The sequence below is a fragment of the Pyrus communis genome, chromosome 4 (genome assembly GCF_041283825.1).
Source record: "Pyrus communis isolate YQ-2024b chromosome 4, ASM4128382v1, whole genome shotgun sequence".
Taxonomy (NCBI): Eukaryota; Viridiplantae; Streptophyta; class Magnoliopsida; order Rosales; family Rosaceae; genus Pyrus; species Pyrus communis.
This window is the reverse complement of record NC_142568.1, coordinates 20,922,501-20,930,631: the sequence shown is the minus strand read 5'-3', so window position 1 is coordinate 20,930,631 and position 8,131 is coordinate 20,922,501. Positions and strand designations below refer to the sequence as shown.

General features: G+C 37.6%; 1 pseudogene across 1 annotated transcript in view; it reads left to right on the top strand.

Moving 5' to 3' along the window:
* The first annotated feature begins 1,099 nt into the window (after positions 1–1,099).
* The window catches only part of LOC137722140 (uncharacterized), an 11,016-nt pseudogene continuing 3,984 nt past the window's right edge, over positions 1,100–8,131 (top strand). Inside the window, exons 1-6 of the transcript XR_015961187.1 lie at positions 1,100–1,229; positions 5,622–5,848; positions 6,132–6,335; positions 6,417–6,465; positions 6,563–6,652; positions 6,746–6,808. The product of XR_015961187.1 is annotated as an uncharacterized LOC137722140 (transcript). The remainder of the gene's footprint in view (positions 1,230–5,621; positions 5,849–6,131; positions 6,336–6,416; positions 6,466–6,562; positions 6,653–6,745; positions 6,809–8,131) is intronic.

The window sequence follows — 8,131 nt, the reverse complement described above, 5'->3', positions numbered from 1 at the left end:
CAATTTGCCTTCATAATTATTAATTGAGAGACAAACCCTTGTATGAATTATCATTTCCATTAAAAAAAAAGTATTGACTACGTACGTAGAATGAAGTTCATTTGTTGTTTAACTCCTCAGTCCAGCTTCTATCACTTACGATAATAACTAGGTTTCATGCACGCGCTCACGTGCGTACAAAAATTATTTTTTGAATCATGTCATACTGCACACAATTTATACGTTTTAAATATATTTATATGCGTAAATTGATAATAGGAAAGTCAAATATTTGAAGTAAATGAATGATTTTAGAGGTAAATTACACTTTACCACTTCAGTTTTGGGGTCGATTTCAATTCTTTACAACATCTTTAAAACATTTCACTTTCATACCTCAAGTACTATTTTATTTCAATATAATACATCTGTTACATTTTCCATCCATTGATCCATTAAGTGCTAACGTGGCTGCCAAATGTCTGCCATGTGGCAAAAAAAAAATTAAAAAACCTTAATCTTCTAAATTAAAAAAAAAAAAAAAGAAAAAAAAAAAAAAAACCAAAAACAAAAGCTGAACCCACAACCCCCTACCCACCCAACCTGCAACCTAGAAGAAGAAGAAGAGGAGAGGAAAAGAAAGTTAAAAAAAAATCCATCTCCATCTTCCTCGATTCCCCTTCCTTGCAACCCACCCCTTTCTTCTCCTTCATGTCTTCCCCAAACCCACCGTGCACCCATCCTCCACCTCTTCCTCCGCACCCACTACCTGCAACCCAGAAAAGAAAAGAAAAAAAAAACCCATCTCTCTTTTCCTGCAACCCAGATCCCGTCTTCCCTAATAAGGAGTGGGGTGTGTAGAGGAGGGAAGATGATGCGTGCAAGGGTGGGTGCGCTGGTTTTTTTTTTTTTTTTTTTTTTTTTTTTTTTTTTTTTTTTTTTTTTTTCTCTTCTTTCTGGGTTGCAGGTTGGGCTCGGGTTGAGGAGGGGAAAGATGGGTGCGCGGAGGAGGTGAAGGATGGGTGCGGAAGAGGTGGTGGACGATGGGTGTGGACGGATGGAAGATGATAAGGCTCCGACCCGGGGGGGGGGGGAGGTATGGCATCTGGGTTTCGCGAGGATGGGTGCGGAGGAGGTGGTGGAGGATGGGTGCGGACGGATGGAAGACGATGAGGCTTCGACCTGGGGAATAAGGAATCGATCGTCAACGCCTTTGGTTCCCGCCAATCGATCTTCTGTAGGAGCAGGAGGTAGCGTGAATCCTTCCCCCCAATCAATCAATATATGAATTCCTCTTGTATGTAGGAAGAGAGAACTGAACGTCAACCCCTCTGATAAAAAGTCAATGAGCCGGGGGGGGGGGGGATATGGCATCTGGGTTTCGCGAGGGGTGGGGGCGGTGGTGGGGGATATGGGATCTTGGTTTCGCGGAAGGGGGATGATATAGGATCTGGGTTTCGCGGGATTTTCTAACTTTTGTATTTTTTTTGTTTTATAGAAGATTAAGGTTTTTTTTAAGAAAAAAGTTAAATTTTTTTTTGCCACATGGCCCACATCTGGTAGCCACATAGCATAAATGTGGCAGTCACGTCAACACTTAACAGATCAATAAATGGAAAATGTAACTGATATATTATATTGAAATAAAATAGTACTTGAGGTATGAAAGTGAAATGTTTTAAAGATGTTGTAAGGAATTGAAATTGACTTCAAACCTGAGGTGGTAAAGTGTAATTTACCCTAATTTTAGATTATGCTAAAAGAAACCCCTGATAAACCAATTAAAGCAGCTGAATTCACATAATAAAATCGGTCTCTATAGAATTTACATTAGAAAAAGAAAAAAAAATATTTAATAAACAATTGATTAAAACACATTATTGCTAGCCTATTGTGATGCTAAGCCCACCCCCTTCCTCTTAGTGTAGATAATATCGTTCGTTAAAAAAAAAAAAAAACAATCATTTGACAATTAATTTAATCATATTATTATCTGCGTGCGAAAAAGCTTTTTTATAAACGGCATTACACGCCTCTTAAGATGTATTGAATGTGTTTAAAAATACAGAAAATAATATTTAATAAACAACTAATTGAATCACATTATTGCTAGCCCATTGTGAGGCTAAGCCCACCACCTCCCCCTTAGTGTAGATAATATCGTTTGTTAAAAAAAAAAAAAAACAATCATTTGACAACCAATTTAATCACATTATTATCCACGTACGAATGACTTTTTTTTTTATAATAGGCATTACACGCATCTTAAGATGTACGTGTTTAAAAATAGAGAAACTGAATCACATTATTGCTAGCCTATTATGAGGTACTAATTAAAAAATTAAAAAAAAACCACAAAAAAATTAATTATTAAAAAATACTGTTAAAATGACGAAAATTCCCCTGTCTTATTTGATGCATTATTTTGGGATGCATTTGAAGTTTTTGTCTTGGGGGCATTTTTGTCCAAAAGCTTTTGTTGAAGCTTGGTGACACCAAAATCATTATTCACCTTTTCCATTATCTTTATATATAGACTAGCCTCCATGCATGCGCTCACGCGCGTGCATAAGGTATTTTTTGAATCACGACGTACTATGCGTGATTGACATGTTTTAAATGTATTTATTAATATAGATGGAAATGAATAATAAATGCATTTAATAAAAGCGATCTTTTAACTAATTAAAGCAGCTGAATCCATATTAATAAAAGCAGTCTTTCAATTTTCATCTACATTTTATTGAATTTACATTAAGATTAGAAAAAAATAATATTTAATAAACAACTGATTGCTAACCCATTGTGAGGCTAAGCCCACTCCCTCCCTTTAGTGTAGATAATATTGTTTGTTAAAAAAAATGATCATTTGACAACTAATTGAATCACATTATTATGCGTGTGCGAGAGACTTTTTTATAACTAGCACTACGCACCTCTTAAGTGTTTAAAAATTGAGAAATAATATTTAATAAACAACTGCGTGCAAAAGGCATTTGTTGAATCACAGTGCACTACATTTATCAACGCTTAAGTAATGAACTAATCATCAAATTCGATATTCATTAGTTTTCAAATGTCTGCAAATTTAGTCTTTGTAGCATTACCCCATATTATTTATGGATAATGTTTGGGAGATTAAAATTTTAAACTAAATTTTGCAAACCAAATAATGTGTCACCAATAGAAAATAAGCATATTAATCAATACTTAAGTAATAATTCAATCATTAACAACCACATCGTTTGGTTTAAAAAATTTGGCTCCCCTATGATGTGATGAGTGTAAAGCCCACCGAAAAGGATATGGATCCCATCTGGATCCTTTTTGTGAGGATCCTAGGGGTCCTAATATTGTATTCGTGCAAAGCCCACCAGAAGAGATTTGAATCTCATCCGGATTCTCTTTGTGATGATCATATTCGTTCATCGTACAACGTGCGGATATAAATTATTTTAAATTTTTTATTTAAAATTAAATGCAAATATTACATAAAAAAAAATAGTCATATGATGTACGATGAACAAATAAAATGTGAGAATCGAGAATCCTCATCCCACAGGAAGAAGAAAGAAGAGCAGAGCAAAACGCCTACGTGAAGAAAGGAGAAAATTTTGGAGAAATGGTGATGGCGTGATGGACAAGGCCTGCAAAAAACGTGAAAGAAGCATGCATGCCCATTACGTGAGCTTAGCGTGCAGCAACCTTGCTTATTTGGGGCCACAACTTTGGAAGTGGATTGTCTGCCCTCCTATTTCTATACTCTTCTCATACCTTCTTGTTTGTGTGGTCACGGTTAAGCCACGTCAACATTTTATATTCCTATTACCTTTTGTTTTATTATTTCTATAAAAAATTATATAAAATATTGACGTAACTTAATCATGACCACACATCACAGGAAGACATAGGGAGAGTATGGAAATGGGATGGCAGACAATCCACCTCCCACAACTTTACGTCCCCACTTAATAATTCAACCGAAAAGGTGGTTGCAATAATTCAACAGAAAAGGTAGTTTTTTATTTTTATTTTATTTTTGCCAAAAAATAGACTTTATTTATAATCTAATCAAAATGTTTACATCCATAACAAGAATATTAAATAAAAATTCAAGGCCTATCTCGTCCCAAACCAATGGACCACCATGTTTAGCAGTAAACGAGGCAACCAAGTGAGCAGCCAGGTTGCTACTCCGCGGCACAAACCTTATTTTGACATCTCCAATATGCTTCACCAAAGAATTAATATCAAAGATAAGACATTCCAAATCAGCATCCACTTCAATCTCCTTGTTAATCATTCGCAATAGCACCTGGGCATCCGATTCAATCTTCACCTTTGTAAATCCTTCATTTTTGCAAAACACAAGCGCTGCACGAATGGCCTCCGCTTCCACCAAGATTGTTGAATTAAAAGGCCTCTTTCCCGCCTTCCTACTTTCCGCAAACACCCTGTAAAATCTTGAATCACCCACCCATAACTCTCCAACCCCCTCTTCAAATTCCATGATCCATCACAATTTACTTTCAAAGTACCAAACTTTGGTTTCCTCCACCCTTCAGTTGCTCCACTAACCTCCCGTGCCCCAATCTTCTTTGACTTAACCAAAGAATCCTTCACCTCCTTCTCAATTACCTGATGCTCACCCACATGTCTCCTCCATACCTCAATTGCCTCCATTGGATTCCATGTTTTCCCTTGAACACCACATCACTGCTGCACTTCAAAACTCTCCACAACACAAAGACCATGTCCTGGAGAATTTCTTCCTGCCTTGCCATTCCTTTTATACGTGACAGCAAAGCCCCCCAACATCCCCTAAAGTCTTGTCCCACCAGAGACAACAAATCAATTTGTAATGGGTAGAAAATCACAACACTTTGCTAAATTCACACATGAAAAAAAGATGTTTCTCCGTTTCCTCCACAGCGCCACACACCACACACCTACCATCCACATTCATACGCCTCCGAAGCCAGCTCCTTCTTATCGCCAGTGAACCGTTGCGATATCTCCACATAATTTTTTTTTTTTAATTTATTAGGAACATGAATCCCCTAAATTCCTTTCCACAACCCGTCCCCTTCAACCTTCTCACTTGCCATGCTGTACCTCTTCTCCCAAACTCCCCATTCGCTTGCAACTCCATCACAACCTTATACCCCATTCGAACCGTATACCCTCCATGTTTCGTATGATGCCAAATAATCCTATCCTTACAACCTATCAAACTCAATGGTATTCCCAAAATTAACTTTAACTCTTCCTCATCAAAAAGCTCATGTACCATGTCCATATTCCACCCACCCAAATCAAAATCAATCAAATCACTTACCCATTCCGGCCTCAAAGCATTTCGAGTTTGAAGTTTGAAAGTGTTGGGTAAAGGAATGCAAGGATCTCCAATGACTCTGATATTCGTTCCATCCCCCACCCTCTAGCGCAACCCCCTTTCAATAATTTTTTTTCCCTGAAAAATACCTTTTCAACCCCATGACGATTTACACCCCAACTTTGCATCCAAAAAAGTTGTGTTCGGAAAGTATTTATCTTTAAGTACCTGAGCCAATAGTGAGTCCGAAACCATCATCAAACGCCACCCAATTTTAGCCAAGAACGCAAGGTTGAAGCATTGTAAGTTGGAAAGTACTGGTATCATGAAGGAACACAAACATTTTTTGATGATCTTGATCACTACAAGATGATAAAGGCCATGTGCAAGCTATCTTGTGGCATTTGTGATAAGATAAAAGAACCAAAGAGTGAAGGGTCAAAGAGACAACGGGAGTTTAAAAATGTCAAGCAGCTGAAAAATCATTTGTTCCATTATCATGGATTGTTCATGTGCAGTCTGTGTGTTTGGGCGGTAGGAAGTTGAGCTTTACATTTAGATGACTTAGATGACACCATATATACAATGATGAATAATTAATATATCTCATATCGGCGTTGTTATACTTCCCTTTTTTTTTTTTTTTTTGAAAGATTATACTTCCCATTTTTTGGTTATATATCTATTAGGAGTTTATACACTCCTACTCTGATTTAATGGCTAAAGTCTTCTCTGATTTGGAAGCATGAAGCATTAACCTTGATGCTGATGCTTATTATTTTCACCGTGATGTATCTGACTGTAAGTTTTAATACAGATCTTTATCTGTGAGCAAAAGTTATATACTAAAGCTCAATTGGGTATACAGAGACAGGTGATTTAGAGGTAGACGGCAATGAGACTGAAAGATGTGGATTAATGGACATCCTATGTGTGAGTTTTGCAGCAATCCGTTTTATGGAGATAATGAGTTGTACATGCATATGTCCACTGAGCACTATACTTGCCATATATGCCAAAGGTAACCTGTTTCGAGTATTTGAAGGTAATTATTTACTTTAAAAGTTTTAGCAAACTTATAACTGCTGCATCTTCAATGCAGGCAACATCCAGGACAATATGAATACTACAATAACTATGATGACTTGGAGGTCAGTTGTTTTGCATTTCCAACTGACTATCGTCGATGCTTTGAAAAGTCCATCATTGAGACTCGCTTCTTAGTTGACGTGATAATGTATTTTGCAGAGTCATTTTTCTCAAGCTCATTTCTTATGCAAAGATGACGACTGCTTAACAAAGAAGTTTGTTGTTTTTGCAACTGAATCTGAACTAAAGGTGATATCTTAGTGCATATTACTTGATCTTTTTCCACCTCTTCTGCTTGCCATGTTATGTTGAGGTTTTGCTCACTTGAGTTTATTTCTGCAGAGGCATAATGCCAAGGAACACGGAGGGAACATGTCTCGCTCTAGGCGTAATATTGCTCTTAAGGTTTGCATGTGATATAATCATAAAACTGTTGAGAATCAATGTCAAGCCCAAAACCATAAGTAATCCACAACCCAATCTAAAGTCCAAGTCCATATCTAGTTTGATGATGTAATTGCTTACAATTGCAAAGTTAGGTAAGGTTGTGTGGAAGACAACATAATTAGGTGCAATTAATGTGTTTTGTGTGGTAGCAAATAAACTTAGTTTAATTAAGTGTGTGGTGTAGCTTTCATTTGGTTTGCTATAAATACCCAAGTCCCCAAGCATTGTATATCATCCAAGGAAAAACAAAGCCTAGAGCTAAATAAGAAAAGCTTTGCTAATTAGTTTGTTTTGTGAGCTTTCTTTAAGAGTGTGCTCTATTTTCTTCTTCTTGGGATCATTAGAGTTATCTTGGATACTCTTCTTCTTCAACAATTGGTATCAGAGCCAAGTCGGTCAGGGATCATTCTTGGTAGAGCATTGGTTGTAAAGTCTCTTGAAATTCCGAGTATGCTCTGTGGTTGCAGTTTTGACTGATCTTCCACATCAGAAAAAATTTCTTGAGATTATTGTTGGGGTTATCACAAACCTTGAGAGGGAGCTTCTTTGTGTCGAGAGTAGTATATTACTCTGCACGGTAGTCACTCAAGCTTGTTCGGTGTAGTCAAAGTTTTGCCGATACGATGGGTGATCTTCAAGTTGTTGGAGGAATCAAGAAGCTCAACAACCAAAACTATAACACGTGGGCAACGTGTATAGAGTCTTACCTTCAAGGTCAAGACTTCTAGGAGGTTGTCGGTGGTAGTGAAGTTACACAACCGGCAGCGGAAGATGCTAACGACGTCTTGCAGAAGTGGAAAATTAAAGCAGGCAAATCAATGTTTGCCTTAAAGACCACAATAAAAGAAGAAATGTTGGAGCACATTTGGGATGCTAAAACGCCAAAGGAAGCATGAGACACTTTTGTTACACTCTTTTCGAAGAGGAACGATACAAAATTGCAACTTCTCGAGAATGAGCTGCTATCGATGGTACAACGCGACATGACGATTGCCCAGTACTTTCACAAGGTGAAGGCAATATGCCGCGAAATTTCAAAATTAGATCCAACAGCTCCTATTGGGGAAACCAGGATGAAGAGAATAATTATCCATGGTTTGAGACCCGAATATCGAGGGTTCATTGCCGCTATACAAGGATGGCCGACACAACCATCGCTTGTTGAGTTTGAAAATTTGCTTGCAGGTCAAGAAGCTATGGCCAAGCAAATGGGAGGAGTCTCACTGAAGAGTGAAGAGGAAGCGCTCTACACCAACAAAAGCAAAGGCACCTTCAAGCGGT